Genomic DNA, 16,297 nt, shown 5'->3' with positions numbered 1-16,297 from the left:
GGCAGTGACTGATGGACAGGCTGTGGGATGGTTGGAGGCAGGTGGAGAGGAAGCAAAGGTTAGGGTCAGGTGGTCAAATAAAAGGAAGAAGGAATGATGTCAAAGAAGTGATCTGTGATCGAAGAAGACAGATGTTGATAAGCAAAAAGACGGTTTTGACATCTGAGTTAGATGGAAGATAAATATTTGCTCTTTCTTCAGCTTTGAGTCAGTCTGGGAATATGTTGAACATCCTGAACCCCAATGACAGAGACCTGATCTCAACTGTGGCACACATGTTTAAGAGTAAAATCATGAGAAATGGGATTACAAATTAATGTGAAGTTCATCTTCAGTATATTTTCAGTATATTTACTGTCACACAAATGAATAAACTCAACCTGAGTCAGTTGTAACACTTGAAAACTAGTTGGCAAGCAAATAGAAAATTCAAAATACAGATAAGATATAAAGATAAGAGAGAAATGTATTTTTATTTGAAGATAAATCCCTTGAAATGCACCATCTTGTTTTTAAGGGTTCCTCAGGCACAAAACATTTAAGTTAACACACATTTAAACAAAAATAATGATGAAAAACAACTCATGATACAAGCATCAACAAGGACATACATTTAACAGCTTTCCAACCATCCCAACCACACCTACTGTACCTGTTACAAGTGTCACCTGCACAGAGAACAATTAATACATAACAGATCAAGTTTAAACACTGACAGTTTCTCAATAATACTGACAATATCAACATTTATGCACTAATACTGTTAAATAACATTCAGTTTAATATCAGCTTAAACTGACAACACTGTGGAACATGTTGTGTGCTGTTGTTGAAGGGATACATTAAACTAATTGGGCTATAGGGGATACATCCGACATGGTTAAGAAAAACTACACTTCATGCAAGGATACACACAAATCTAAACCATTTCCATCACAAAATGATGCTGCATTGCAAATGAACATTCTTATACACCCTATCTATGACGTTTCTGAATGAATGAAAGTCTCAGACTGGGTAAGTACCTTTTGTGGATGTCACCTGCAGTAAGTGTCAAAACCACAGTTAGATCTTTGTGTGTTATGGTGTGAATTTCACAAACTTTGGTGTGACATTCTACGATTACTTGAACATCAAGCAACACTAACATTTTCTGAACATCTGCAACTTCTGCAGCCACCAGTGGTAAGTAGGCACAGGACGCCGGCGCATTAAATTACATTGGGCTCCGAGTCTGAGTGGGCAAGGGTACTGGAAGCAGCATACCCCCAGAAGCTAACCACTCATGTACAGAAAACAAAGCCTATCAATCACACGACTGGAGCTCCGACTGCTTAGTTCCATTCACTGAACTGAAACATGGCTGAACAAGTTATATTACCCATGATTCCCGGCCTCAGGAGCAGGGCATGCTGTTTCTGTAACAAACACACAAAACTCTGTTTATAATTCTTGATATTTTCAAAGTTTCCTCGCTGGATATGGAAGATGAACAACATTTTTTAAATACTTATGAGTCTTTTTAACTGATCTACAGTTCGGCATTACTCTTGAACTTGCTGGGCCTGATTGCAGAGGCTCCTATTCTCCCTATTACAAGTCAGTATAACATCAATGTGATTCTGAAGCCTAAAAGGTTTTTAAGGTAAGATAGTTACATGATTTTGCTTTGATTACTTGTATTTACGGTTGCAAAATGTAGACAGGTTACAGAAGTTCCTACAGACGTTATTATGCTTTCTGCTGTGAAACTTCATCATACATCATTCGGATCCACTGTAACTGACATGAAATCAAGCTGACAACAGCCACTGTTCTCTGTGAAAGATGAAATCCACAGCAGTAAACTGTCAAGCCTACAAGTGATAAGTATTGGATCTTTTTAAAACGTATATATTGAGTGGATAATCACTCTGAAGAGCTGCATTTAACTGTACTTCGAGATGGATTGACGTGCGAGTCTTGTCACACCTTCAGAGGACTTTGGTGTCTGAACAGCTCAGTCCTTCATCACTCACCACTGACAGTTTCCCCCAACAGTCCTGGAGGTACTGGAGATGGGGAAGGTAAGAGCGGGGGACATGAAGTCAAAAATGGCTTGAGCTGCTTTGACATTTGAACTGAATGTCAATCCTGTCCAGTTGAGAAGGGTTTTTTTTATTGTTTTTATTTTAGCAGACGTGGGTAGATGTTGAGGGGGATGCTCTGCCCTTTTCAAATGTTTGGAGGAGGGAGAAATGAAGAGATTGAGGAACTGTTGTACACAAACGCACCATTAGGAAGATCTAAGTACAGCGATGACACTTTTACTTATCAAGGTTGTATCGACATGCAGATGTTTCCAAGATTTGCATCCTCTCTTCTGCTTTGAAGGCATCTGCTCCATCAGAATGTGATCAACTCTGCACATGTGTTAAGTAAACGTGCACTCAGACGACATGGTCCCATCATTCCTCCCTTGCACTGGCGTGAGCCGGGATCGTGCCCGGCCCTGGGCGCTGAGACGGATGGCAGCAGTTCTTGCCGGTCTGAACACAAGGCCCCAGAGCACTTGCTGCAATCTGTGGTCCCTGTGCTAAATATAGACAGGAGCAAGACTCCAGCTTTGTATTGGGCCGACTAGGGGCACCCTCCTCTTGCGAGTCGAGCCTTTTCCTTTTCCTTTGCAGCTCCATCTGCTCTCAACCCACCTCGTCGGTCACCTCTTCCTGCGTTGAATCTGTCTTCTGCTCTCACCTCTCCTTCATCACACCTCTCTGGCACTGTCGTGTCTGTGACTCAATCACACTTGTCTCTTCCTGCTAACATCACAGGCAGACCTTTTCCTCAGCCCAAAGCAGGAGGCTACAGGCAGGCAGAGTCCAGTGAGACACTTTCATACTGACAGTCTGTTTATAGCACAGAAATGACCAGTTATACAAATTATTAACAGATCTATAGACACAATGAAGATCATGAGGGTTGAGTCAGCATCCAAACAGACAGACACAAAATGATTACAGAGAGAAGGAGAGCAACAACAAAGACACACGCAGATGCAAAATTGGGCATAAAAAAGACAACCACAAAAATATGCTATACAACAGCAAAGAGACACGAAACAGCCACAAAAATATTCAAAACATCTACAAAGAGACATAAATCAACCACAAAAATATGTGAAACAACTACAAAGAGACACAAATCAACCACAAAAATATGTGAAACAACTACAAGAGACACAAATCAACCACAAAAATATTTAAAACATCTACAAATCAACCACAAAAATATGTGAAACAACTACAAAGAGACAAATAACCAAAACAATATACAATACAATCACAAAAATATACAAAACAACTTCAGAGACACAAATGATCACAAAGAGACACAAATCAACCACAAAGATATTACAACAACACAAAAATATGTGAAACAACTACAGAGACACAAATAACCAAAACAATATACAATACAATCACAAAAATATACAAAACAGAGATACAAATGATCACAAAGAGACACAAAACATATGCAAAACAGCTATGAACAGACACAAAACAACCACAAACATATGAAAAACAACAACAAAGACACACAAATGACCACAAAGAGACACAAAAGAACAACTGGGTGTCATGATCCATGACGAGGAGCCTTTCACATGTGTGTTTAGGGCTGTATCTGTTCATTGTATATGTGAACAGCAGCTATTTATTGGTATTGGTTATTTGACATTTGTGTACTGCGCTGAATAAATGGTGTTTATTGATATTTAGTTCAATATTGCCATGAACCAGGGCTTTAAATTTGAGTCTTAACATGTTTGTTCTTATTTCCTAACCGTGCCAAGTTTATATATGTCCCGACATCCCCTTCTCGACCAGTCAAATGTAGCCTGTCCTACAGAAACACAGGAGGGCGCCATCACTGCCCAGCAGGTCAGTGACAGTTTGAGGTCCGGCAAGGTCGGAGCCGTGTGCAGACAACACAAAAAAAACCACAACCACATGACTGTGTGACTCCTGCACCCTAGGGCACTTGAAGGACCCACAATACTGAATCACAGTGGATCGGAGGGTCCAGAGGACAATCCATCCCAGAGTTTGGCTCACAGACTGATGGAGGCTGCACATGCACGGGTGCCTGAGATGGCTGCAGAGGAGGGGTAGTGGAGGGTGGGGTGGAGGAATTTGTGAGCAACCCCCCCTGTTTTGAACAATCAAGCTGCAAACTCACAGAAACTAGCTGTTTCAATTTGCCAAATGAGCCATATGTGTTCCTTTGCTCGAGGCCTTCCACAAAAGCAGATTGAGACCAGACACGGGCCCTCACACAGCGAGCTGCTGTAACGGTAAAACACCTTGGAATGATTCTGATCATTTCCACTTCTGACTGTATGGAATCACAGACACCATCCGACGAACGATCCTCCGCTCTTCGGTCATTTCCTCGGAATATGGTTTGCGGCCTGGTGGTGAAATCTGTCATTTATTGTCACGGGTCACCACGTTGTGTCATTTCAGTTTCTGTCCAACAGGTGAAAGTCATCAAATCTGCACTTTAGTCAAACTTTGGTGACTCCACAAGAACAACTGAAAGACCTGATGGTGCATCTTCAGGGGCCACCACAAACCAGACCAGACCAGATCCTGCTCAGAGAGGAGACCGCTCTTTTCCATTTAATTTCTCTGTCCTGCATAAAGCACTTGAAAGTTCTTCTGTGTTCAAGAGCTGCTACAGAAATAAAATGGCTTTGCTTTGCCTGAACTTGCTAATTATGAAAAAGCCTCTTGACTGTTTTTCTGAACCAAACATTCAAATATTATGGTTTTAATATTAAAATATGAACCAGCTCAACATTTTTAATTGTGGGGTAAAACACATGATGCTGTTAATTCACCACAAAAATATATTTAAGTAATTATATACACATCTATAAATTATATGACCATGATATTACAATGACACCTAATCAGTTAATAAACTATTAATTATGATTATGTCATTATATAAACTAACACCAACAGGCTTCGTGGGAACTACACTCACGGAATAATAGTATTTTCTGAAAGTGGAGCCTTTTAGAAAAATTAGCTTAATTGCCCTTTTAGGCAGATGTTTACGGATCCGAGATGTGTGACCTGTCGGGTGCGCGCACTGTCAAAGACGCGTACGCGCAACATCCTGCTTTACTGCTCCCCCTGCAAAGACGGGTCGCCAAGCTCTCAGTCAGGAATTCCAGCTGTCACTCAGCGAGACCCCCGTTCAGCCGGTGTCAGACTGCGTGAGGCACACCGCGGAAACACCCCCCGGTCCCGATAAATACGAGACGAAGACACCGCTGGATGTAGGTGGACCTCCGGTGATCAACAGATCGGCAACTCCGCTGTCCACTCCTCCTGCGAAGAAGAGCAAGATGAGACAATACCGGAGCCAACTGGCACATGTGAGCGACTGACATATTTATTACCAAAATTCTCGGGCCCGCCACAGAGATATGAACAAATTAGCTCTCAAGATCTGGTTTTAATCAGCAGATGCAACTGTTCCTGGCAGCGGAGCGGGATCAGTCCGTGCCAAAATGACCAGACTATTGTCTAGCATCGTTGTAACGGAATGGGCCCGCAAGAATTTTGGCACCGGTTTTACGCAGCAGACCACATAGTTTAATCGACGTTCCTCGACCGAAGACTGAACAGCGTGGCTGACTTGGACAAAGATATGCTCACATGTCTCGTAGTGATGCTATGAGGTAGAATAAAACCACATCAGTGAAACACCCTGCTGGTTCCTCCCGAGAAGTGGAGCAGATAATCAACGGCGCGGATTCAAGTTTGGACCTCACCAAGTCCAAAAGGACCTTCCCCTCCCACAAGAAAAGGATCATCTTATATCTTAAAGCATCTTCACAGACTCGCATAGCGGTAAGAATCCATCTACTCATTCCCACTGTTGTAACGCTATTTGTTTCCATCTTTGCTTCTAATGTGGCTCATTTCAAACCCAATGGAAGCCCTCATGGTTAGAGTGAATGTCGGGGGTCACAGACGCACCATTTGGCACCATAACGCACAGACGACGGTTGAATCTCCGTGTTTCATTTTTTTTTTAAATTGCACTGGATTTTCTCCAGTTTCTCCATGTATAACATCCCTGTAAAGGCCAAGCTGTGAGCAACAAGAGACCAACTTCTCTGAACAAACGTGCTCTCAGGAACCAGCTGCGACCGGCGCGTTTAATTGACATAAGCTGCTCATTTGCAGTCCATATGCACGCCCGTCAGTTTCCAAATCGGTTACAATTGTAGCCTTAAAAAGGGGGCCACGCTGATCAAGTTCTAATGCTGAACATCAGTGTCTGACAATCTTTTGTTCTCAGATCATTTCAGCAGGAACATGGTGTAGAGGGGCGGTGCAGGGATTCTCCTCAGGGTTTGGTTAAATCCTGCAGGAGCTGCTCAAATTACTGGAAGCACACGCAGACTTTATTGGTAAACTCTTGAGATTAATTAATAATGAATATATTTCATAAGTGCTGCTGAGCTTTGTCTGTTTGTAGTGGAGTGATTTGTACTGAACAGTGTTGTAATGTAGCGTTCAGGCTCGGATTATCAAAAGCTGCAGAGCTGAATTATTTGAATTAGGACAGAGAGGTGATAATTGCAGCAGGTCAATTGACTTAAATTATTTTTTACTTGCCAAAAGAATACTATATTTCTAATTATTATCATTCCAGGTATAAATAAATGCCCAAACAGTCTTAAAATAATGTTAATATGTGTTTAAATCTGCATAAAAAACAACCTCAGGATTTTATTTATGTAGAATAATGTTGGTGCCTTTACCCATAATTCTCTGGCTGTAAAAGCCTTCTACACATTGTGCTAACTATTGCTTTGACAGCCTCACACATACAGTATTCCCCGATTCAGTGATTATCTCATCATTTCTGAGGTCAATATATCAAAAGAAACACTCCCACCTCTCAGAGCAGTTAACCCAGGGAGCAGCAGCCAGCGCCCGGGCATTATTCACCGTGATGAGAGATCCGTTTCATTGTGCTGGATGCCTTTGAAATATGCCACATTGCTTTTCTGTGTGGAGCATTTGTCAACGCCACCACCAGCACTGGCTCAAATATGAGCCACCATAATGAGTTTCTCCCCTGTGCTTCAGAAAATCCTCGCTATATGTAAAGTCATTGTGATGGATTTGGGATACTGCCAATTGAAAGAGATTAGTGCTAGTGAGTGATTGTTGCTTTCCAATGTAACATATGGATGGGATGTATGCATTCAGAATTTATTCTTTGGTAAGCTGCCAGAAGAAGCATATCTACCTCCACTTGCCCTCCATTTCTCCTTCTTTATTTCCATCCAGTAAGTGCAGTTTTGGCATTTCACACCCTTGCATACCATAGGTTTAATGAACATTTTCTGTATGTGCAACTATTTCTATGAGGCAGTCCATCTCTGCTGCCTGTTAGCCCTACACCCTCCCCCCAAGACCATTATTTCACTCCCCCTGGGTTTGGAGGAGAAACTTGTACCAATATAGGAGGAGGAGAAGTCGACCCCTGTGCACTGCAGCACTGAGAGAGAGATGAGGAGCAGATTCTGTGTGGCAGCAAGGAAATGCCCCATCACTTCAGTTAGTATCATGACCACAGCACCCCTGTCCTCTTTCCATTTAAAATATGCCGCGTTTCTGTATTATTACACTGCTGGAGACACTGCCACCACCCAAAAAAAAAGCCAACAAAAACTCATGACTTGGCAGATATAAGTGATGAATTGTGCATGGATGTTTATTAAATGATCAGACGACGTCCTAGAAAAGTCTGAGAAATGTTACATAGCCCTTCAGCTGGCTGCCATGTTGATTTATAAAGTATCCAATAGTATATATGAAACAAAAATCTGCAGCTGTGCTCTTCAGGGATCCAAAAGTTCATCCAAGAAATGGCACCAAAAATGGCAAGTAGAGACTAAGCAACTCTGACAAAGTATGTGTGATTTCCAAATTGCAGGATTAAAGCATGAAATTTAGAGCACGTACGAAACAATATTACATACTACAGAGAAGACTCAACAGTGGAAGTAACACAGATCACCAGTGGTGGAGGAAGTATTCAGATTCTTCAGGTAAAAGTAGCAATACTGCGAAATGCAAATACTCTGTTACAAGTTAAAGTCCTGCATTGTAAATGTGTAAGCATTATTAGCTATATCTGCTCAAAGTATCAAAAGAAAAAAATGTCCCCTGAGTGTGTTGTACTGTCATCTATTGTGTTATTGGATGAATATTACTGATCTTTTAATGCTAATAATAATAAGTATAAGTATTCTGTTAGTGAGTCACATTTTATATATTCATCCTGGGTTTTGCCTGTAAAGTCATGATTGAAACAGACACAGCCGAGTAGATAGTACAATATTTTCTAAACTATTGTGCAGTATTAAGTAGAATAAGATAAAAATGCAGATACAATGAAGTACAAATACCTCAAACCTAATTACAGCACTTGAGTAAATGTATTTAAATGAATTCCACTCCCGTAAAGGTCTGATGCACAGCGCAGCTCACAGCTTTAAGATACTTTGGCTTAAATGCTTTACTATTGAATTCTTAATGACTTGTGATGCATGGAAAATCAATATTGCCATATATTGTAGAATTTATTATTCTGTTTCTCTTTCAATTTACAGTTAAAAGCTGGAATAATACTCATGGGAGGTAGTAATCAATGACAGCATATCAAAATGTAGATTTTCTTGCAGCCTTTCAGTGACTTTTAAAGAGCATGAGCACGATTTAACCTCACATTTAACCACATGGAACAGGAAATAAAAATGCCAGTGATTTTTATCTGCACACTGACACAAAACTGCGCAAATGATTTCCTATTTAATGTTATGTTTAAGCGGCAATGTTTGTTCCTAAACCAGGCAAGATAACATCAACATGAGAGCATCACCATTTCTCATCCAGATGTACTGTACATAATGAAAGTAAATGCATCAGTCATAGATGGTAGTTTTGAATCCCTAAATTGCCTCATTTCCACCATTAAAAACTCCTTTAATCTCCAAACATCACTTGAATATTACGTATATTAAATCCTCCACCTTTATGCTGTTATTCAAATGTGTTTCATGTTAATCACTTGCAATTAAATCAGGCATTCACAATTATCATAATTGTAAAGTGAAATGTCTGCGGGATGTGTTTAAGTCAATTACATGCTTTATAGGCAGCTATTTTGAATAATTGGAGTAATTCACTTCCTGTTTTTTCCCAATTCTTCCCTTCAGAATAGTGTGATGAGGAGCCAGTACAGTAAGAGGTAAAATTTTATGCTTTTAGCCACTACATCAAAAAGTCACAGCCACTTGTGTGTGAGGAGCAGGTGTTTTTTGCAGCATAAACAGTCGACATGTTATGACTTTGGCATCTTAAGAAATACATGAGTGATTGGTGGAATATGTGTGGATGATGGGAGATAGTTTGCCACTGCAGCCCTTTTCCCTAACTGGCTTTGTGCAACATGAAATATCAAGGTATTATTTCTATATCTTGTTTAGCAGACGTGAGCACACTGCCAGCCTTAATCCTCAGAGTGCAGCACACTCAGGGAAAACTGTGTCTTTATGCCTGCCAACTAGTCTGGATTCCCTCTGCTTGACACTGTGTACTCTGCTCTGCGTTTTTCCCGTTGCCAGTTCCTGTAAATGACATTAAAGCGAGAGCGTGGGGAAGGTGCTTCGCTCTTTGTGATTACTGAGCCATTAGAATTGTTAGCGGTCATCTAGTGTAAATGGCAGCCACAGCAGAGTGTGTGTTTTGTCATTATCCGTTCACGTCTGCTCCTTATGTGAAGGGAGAACTTTGGGCTGCACTGATGGGGAGGCCGTTTGAAAGTACAGTGTGGATGTGATTTATGGACTTGGATGATGTGGTGGAACTATTTCTGGAATGAGCAATGGGTAATTTTCTGGGAGAATAGTTTCATCTAGAAGATCGAATGAATATAGTGAAATTTGTTCCGTAACATTGGTATGAAAATAATTGGTGAGGCTACTGAGATGTGCCCGTGTGTCTTAAATAATTGTTAAAATTAAAGCTGAATTGTAATTAAACTCTCATTAAATTTAGCAATTATTAACTTCACGGTGTGAGCTGAAAGATTACTGACCTTCATCCTGTTTTGCATCTACAATGCCTGATGTTTTAGGGGAGACTCCAAACATTAGGCAACGACGAGTGGGGGAGGAGGGGGTGGGAGGGCTGCGTCGAGCTCCCTGTGACTCAGGATGACTCCTCAGGAAAACGAGCCCCAGCAGTCGGCCCTGACCCTTCGCAAAACAGGCAACATGTTTCCAGCTGTGTTGGTGCACGTGTCGCCGTGACGCCACAGCAAATCAGAGTCTTTAATTGTAAAGAAAAAGAAAAAAAGTCAGATTTTGTCTGACAAAGGGGGGATTCATGTTATCCATGCAGCAATGCTGCAGCATGTGATAGTTGTGCAACACATCTATTCACAGTGCTTAAGAACTACAATGCAGCAGTACTGCATACTTCAGTTTTATAATGCTGTATATGCACACATGTAAGCTTGTATCTCAGTAAGGGTTCACTCTGATTGCATTTACCATTGAATCAAGTTTACCTTGAAATGAAACCTTTCTGCCAAATATCACAGGAAATTATCACATTAGGGCTAAAGCTAATGATTATTTTCATTACACGGTGATAATGTCTTTGCATTAACCAAAATAAATGACAATTTTTAATCATGAGTTCCCAAAGCCTGCAAGGGATGTCTGAAAATGTCCTACTTTATCTGACCAACAGCTAAAAACAGTATAAATAATTTCTGATGACATGAAACAGAGAAAAGCAGTAAATCCTCATCTGGAGAGTGTAAGCAGCAGGGAGATGTGAAATAAGAGAAACAGAGAGAACCCCAGTGAGTGTGGATGAAATCAGATGTCACTTTCACCTAGCCTGTACTCATGAAGAGATATGGACAGTCTGGCAAATGGAAACAGTCATGAGGCTCCTTCCCACCGGGAATGTCACTATAACATACCGGGATCGGCTCAGACATACATACTGTGCGCCTGGAAACACACACACACACACACAGATGTACTGAGCTCTGCATGTACAGGGATGTTTACGCTCCAGTCAGTGATGAACATGCATATTCAGACTGATATGTCAGACTCGTGAATCTGTGCACGCTGACACATTTACATATGAGCTGGGCTGTCGTGACCCGGGCTGTGATGCGGGGTGACAGGTCTTATGCCACTTCCCCTCGGGTCACCGGAGGGGGGGGGGGCGGAGCCACAACGTGACAGGCAGAGAGATGCATTTCATTCACTGTCACTCTCCAATGACACAACCTTTCCTCCTCTCGCTCTGTTTTAGTCACATTCTTGTGTTCAGCAGGGATGAGGTAATATTTGGGCTGACTGTGCCCATGTGACTCATACCTGTTGGCTTTTATCTGCGGCCGCTCAGCTGCATCTCGTGCTGTTAGAGTAGGTTAAGTGTTTTCCTTACTAGGATTAGATTAGATGATCAGTTAGGCTGTATTGCTCTTTTGTTATTGGACATCGACCAGTCGTGTTTTAAATTCTTACAGGACCTATTTAGAGTTTATGAATTACATATTCACATAAACATGTTTCTCAGCTAATCATTCATCAAACATTACCAGTGTCAACAAACTTTCAACAGTTTTAGATCTCATGAATATCTTAGATCTTCTTGGGAGTCATATTTTATCTTATAACTGAGTTGAATTTGAAAAGGACCTCCCTTTAGTTTAGATATAGATTATGGATTGTGTCTCAAAAGCTGCAGTGTGATACCTTTATAACACCCTTCAGGATCAAGAAACACATATTCATCATTTCTGTTCATTGTAAACAAAAAACACTTCATGTGCAGAGCTAAAATGTCACTCCAGTATGAGCACTACACATCAGAATAAGTCATTCTCAAGTGGTTTAACCTTTTAAAATACACAATGTCACCAGCACTGTTTTAGGTTGTGTTTTGTACCAGACTCAGTCTACATACAACCTTGACAAATTATACATTGTTAGAAAGTCTCCTGATTCTTATCTGTGCAAAGCATTTTAGGATTTTCATATCAGTGCAGCAGCTGTTGACACAGAATTGGTTAAGATTTGTGGCTATGGCTCCAAAATGCACTACTACAGGCTTTTATATCCCCTTTTTTCTGTGCCTCTGTAACTTAGGTTCTTTATCTCTTTTACTCATTCTGACTTGCTGGTTGTAAAATTTGAAGACTCACCTTTGAAAGGGAGACCAGGGTTATGGCTGTAATCAAAAGGCTTGAAGAACAGCAACCCTTTTACTCTTGGAACAGTATTTTCAGGCTTGTGCACAGAAATGGAGGCTGAGTCTGTTGAGGGGTTAAACTAAGCACTTCATTACATCCTATTGGAGCAACCCTGTCCCTTACTCATTATGTTTATAGTATATACCACTAATCTGCAACGGAAAATACATTTTAATGACGTCCAGATTATGTTTTCTGTTAACATAATGAGGAGAATTAATCAGTATTTTTGCTAAATCATATCACTGTTTTCCGTACAGTATTAACTTTGCAGTACAATATCAGCAACTTCAGCATGATTCAACTTTTTTATGGTTTATGTTCAGGTAAATTTTTGCTTAAACCTAGCCACATGCAAAACCTGCCTGTGTGGTGTCACAGTCCTTTTCCTTTGGATGCCCACCATCCACCCACACTAAGCCCCTGCATTAATGTACCATACATTTATGTGCCACTTATGTGTTCTTTGATTCTAACACACAGTGTTGCTAGGTACCATAATCCATGCAGCAGTGATGTTTCAGTACAAAAAGTAATTGGGAAAACAAATTAGTAGTCTATAAACGTAATTTCTGATCATAGAACTTTAATCTCTGTAGAGTTGGAGGCTGAAAACCAATGCTGAACACCAATCTGTAAAATGTTAGAGTAACATGTTATTTCCTTTTATTGTGTCAATAATAGTTTACAACCTTTGATTATACCACAGAGGTTTAATAGCTGTAGTAGGTCAGTTTGCCAGAGCTGCTAACCCTATCAAAACTTTATTAGTCAGGGTTTCATGGGAGAGTTTTAATGTTATAAAGGTTTAAACAGGGTTTCACAGACATTTCCAGCCTGCTAAGAAAAACATCCTGGGGGAGGCACTTACTGTGTGTGTTATTTTGGATCTTTTTTTCACTTTAAAGGTGACACAATAAAAATCAGCTTCAGGCCCAGAATACAGTCACTGGTATCAGCTTTTAGAGAACCACAACAGTCCAAGTTTAAAGTGTTTAAAGTTTTCATAAACCCACAGAGTTCAGCCACGTGACTCTGTGTAATCCTCTGAAATGATATCAGTATAGGTGCAGTGGAGGAGGCTGCAGAGATTTCATTAAACACACACAGTCACCTTCATTATCTGAGCAAGCACACACACAAGTGATCAGCAGAGCGCCGCTGTGGAGAACATATCACAATCCATAAGGGGATCTGTGCCACAGCGCTGCACACGGCGGAAGGCACACACTGATCCGTCCACGAGCGCTCACGCCTGATTGGCCCAGCTGGGGCGGCCACGACCGGGCGACGTCCCCCTCGCTCTCTGTCACTGGCGTAGCTAAGCAGAGCAGCCAGGTTCACAGACCCTGGCCGACACCCTGTCACTGCCTCGCCTGGCACTCTCCGCCACACACTGAGGCAGAAACACACACTGACCATACACACACGCTGTGATGCACAAAATCATGCAGAAATGTGAGGAGCGCTGGACCACAGAGCAGAGAAAACCCAAAGTAGCTGAGGGGACACATTGGGGGGGGGGGGTCGCATGAAGTCTGAAATGTAATTCTGGAAAGGAGACATTTTTGCTGCCCATGTAGTAATGATTCATCATTACAATAACCAAATGCACATATTACTCCCATTTCATCAGTGCTGTGTCAGCTCCTGCAGACCTCTACCCTCCCCTCCCCCCCCTCCCTCTGTTTGCCATACTCGATAAGGTCACGACCTCCATTACTACTACCATGACATTTGTGATGGAGCAAGTTGCACAGTTCTTTGTATCTGTGAAAACATTCTCCTCTGAGCAGCTCGGTCTCTTTCTTGGATGCACTCTGTTTTGAAACTTCCTGCTTATTCTCACGTGAACCAGCAGAGTGGTGGCTCCCTAAACATCCCACAGAAATAAATTTGCTCAATTGAGCATTTACAAGAGGTTAGACTTATAAAAAGCTAGAAAGAGACAAGCTAGGACAGGGTTATTTTTAGCCACTGTTCCATATACAACATGTTCCTCCAGACACTAAGATGCTCCGGGGTCATTGTCACTGTTTATACAGTCTCTTATGGAAACCCTGCGTTTCACTGGAGCTTTATTGGAGCCTTCGAAATAACTACAGTAGTTTTTGAGGATATGTCTGTGAGTCTGGATTAAGGTTAAATCTAAATCCATAAATATCCATGAATATATTCATGAGCTCATATTTTACCTAATGATCACCACAGCAGGTGTTATCTCTCCAATAAGATGTGGCTTACAGGTCTATTAGTGCTTTACCAGATGGCTCAGTAATAACAGAGGGTCTGTCTGTCCTTGAATACTCAATTATTTTAGCTTGAAGAAAGTTTTATTTCAGACAAACTGGAACTTTTTAAAGGATGTTGTAAATGTATTTTAGAGATGAAACAGTCAAAGGAAAATTAATCTGCAGCCGTATGAAATGTTTGCTCATTCCAGCTTCACAAATGTCAGGATGTGATGCTTTTTCTTGCCATATGTGACAGTGAATTCAGTATTTGAAGCAATTTGAAGATGTCACCTTGATTTCTGGGAAGTTATATAATTTTCTCTTTTTTGTTTTTTTTAAAGACAAAATGAGTAAAATACTGATACAAAAGAATGACAGATTAATTGATAAAGAAAACAATCAATGCTAATTCATTAATGAAATAAGTTTATCAGCATCTATTTCTTACTTTTCTCTCTGCTTTTCTATGTCATGTAAAATAATCACAGTAGGGCTCTGAATAGTCATTCAAAGTGATCTGTAGTGTCCTTCAGTTTTCAGTTTTGTTTTTGTATACATGATTTACAATATAGTAAAACAGAAAGGTGAAGTTGTAAGCTTTGGTAAAAGAAAACGATAGAGACAGACAGAGAAAAGCAGCTGAGTGTGGGTGAAATCGATGAATAGAGGAAATGTGTTCATTCATTATGAAAATTCTTGTTAGTTTCAGCTTTATTTTCAGATATTCTTTTTGCTGATTAGATTCTTCATAAATATTGAGATATTGAACACCAGTTCTGACACAATTAGATTTTTCTTATGGACAGACTGAGGAATGTCCCGTTCATACAACCTGTCAGCTTCCTCTTGCCTCCATGTTTTTTTTGGGCACCAAAGCAGCATCTCCTCTCACTTTTTTCTTTCCTGTTACATCACCAACACGTGATGTGTCTCCCAGGACAGTCCTGTCCTGTCCTTTCCTCTCTGTCTCTTCTCCTGGAGTCATGTTTAAACAAAGTAACATTCATACATGAGTGGGTTTCCATGGCCACAAGGCCTCAGGATCATCTGAGCCAGAGCCCACCATGGTGTGATGGGTAGGAAAAAGCCCAAAGGCGCGCACAGATGCTCTCGTGCTACTAGTGTAGCCTTGCTGATAGCCTTACAGGCTAACACTTTGAGACTCTACATCTAAAACAAAAAAAACGAGGGGAAAAAAAAGATTCACTTGACAGAAGTGCTTAAGGCCTAACTTTAAATAGCTCTGTGCTGTTTCTGTTTTTTCTTCTTCTCTGTTTATTATTGGTTCGGGCCTGTGCTGCACGGGACCGTCTTGAATGCAGTTAGGAGTCGAGGGAGCCTCTTTGCTAAACAAGCCTTAAGACAGTCCGTTTACATAAAGATTAACTCTGATGAGGAACGTGTTTGTTCAGAGAATGATAATGACTTAGTGATCGTATGCGCAGGCCGTAGGGGAGAGCAGCAGCGGCAACAACTTCCTCCTCTGGCACAGTGCGATGGTCTCTGGATCTCATCAGCGCTCCTGTCTTGGTTTGGGAGCACAGGGGAGGTAACAACCCCCTCAGCTTCAGCCACACACCTCCTCCTGTGGGCAGCAAACCTGACTCACCTGATGATTTAGTCCTGTTCATTTTGTCACTAAGTTGAAACCCTAAAGATTTCAGTCCTGGTTGATTTGGCAACACCGATGGTTATCATGT

The 16,297-nt window shown here is 41.1% G+C and overlaps 1 protein-coding gene across 1 annotated transcript in view; it reads left to right on the top strand.

The window, feature by feature from the left end:
* Nucleotides 1-3,420: 3,420 nt before the first annotated feature.
* Nucleotides 3,421-16,297, top strand: part of gjc1 (gap junction protein gamma 1) — a 43,870-nt gene continuing 30,993 nt past the window's right edge. The window contains exon 1 of the mRNA XM_018660592.2: nucleotides 3,421-5,909. The gene's annotated coding sequence lies outside the window, so the exon portion shown is untranslated. The remainder of the gene's footprint in view (nucleotides 5,910-16,297) is intronic.

This window comes from Lates calcarifer, linkage group LG11 (assembly GCF_001640805.2).
Source record: "Lates calcarifer isolate ASB-BC8 linkage group LG11, TLL_Latcal_v3, whole genome shotgun sequence".
NCBI classification, from domain to species: Eukaryota; Metazoa; Chordata; class Actinopteri; family Centropomidae; genus Lates; species Lates calcarifer.
This window is presented reverse-complemented; position numbering and strand designations above follow the sequence as displayed.